The 671-nt window shown below is 41.0% G+C and overlaps 1 protein-coding gene across 1 annotated transcript in view; it reads left to right on the top strand.

Moving 5' to 3' along the window:
• The window catches only part of LOC119591519 (sodium channel protein para-like), a gene marked incomplete in the record, with an annotated part of 263,120 nt that overhangs the window by 196,757 nt on the left and 65,692 nt on the right, over positions 1 to 671 (top strand).

Genomic DNA, 671 nt, shown 5'->3' with positions numbered 1-671 from the left:
ACGCCCCTTCGTTTGTTGATTGGAGAGCCGGTCAACAAAGTCCTCATTCAAAGCGATCTGAGACCGAATCGATATTCCAAACCCACTTTTCAACGATGGAAGAGGTCTCAACGGGTCAGTTCTCATCACTGTTTTCTCTAAATTCAGTTTCATAACTCACCAGAAAAAGATGTTGAAAATGGGAGGACGTTTCTTCACAAATGTTCCAAACACGGGACTTTGTCGTCATTTATACCAGAGTCAGCGTGCAGTGAGAGAGTTGTTCCTTCTAGATGTCTTTCAACGTTCATTGGGCGAAGGTGACAAGGAGCTGTCTCAACCTTTATTAACTTTGATCAGCAATGGTAATCCACATATGCCAGCAAGTTTCTTCGAACAGGAACAAATTCCTTTTTCCTACTCGGATACATGTACGGCTTTCCAAATTACGACCGGAAAAAAAAACGAATTAGACTTAGTCACCCTCGTACAATAAAAGTAATGTAGATTATAAAGCTGCTGTAAATTTAAGTTGCTGTTTTTATCATGTCATTAAGCATTTTATTGCTACGGCTTTCTGACTTTTTTGCATGAACACGCGCCAACTCACACTTAGATGAAGGACAAATATCAAATCGCAGCAAGGGTAAGCTTAGATCAGGATGGATGACTGTGGTGCAGACTACGACTTG

This window comes from Penaeus monodon, chromosome 28, assembly GCF_015228065.2.
Source record: "Penaeus monodon isolate SGIC_2016 chromosome 28, NSTDA_Pmon_1, whole genome shotgun sequence".
Taxonomy (NCBI): Eukaryota; Metazoa; Arthropoda; class Malacostraca; order Decapoda; family Penaeidae; genus Penaeus; species Penaeus monodon.
The sequence above is the reverse complement of the archived record's forward strand: the minus strand, read 5'-3'. Positions and strand labels throughout refer to the sequence as shown.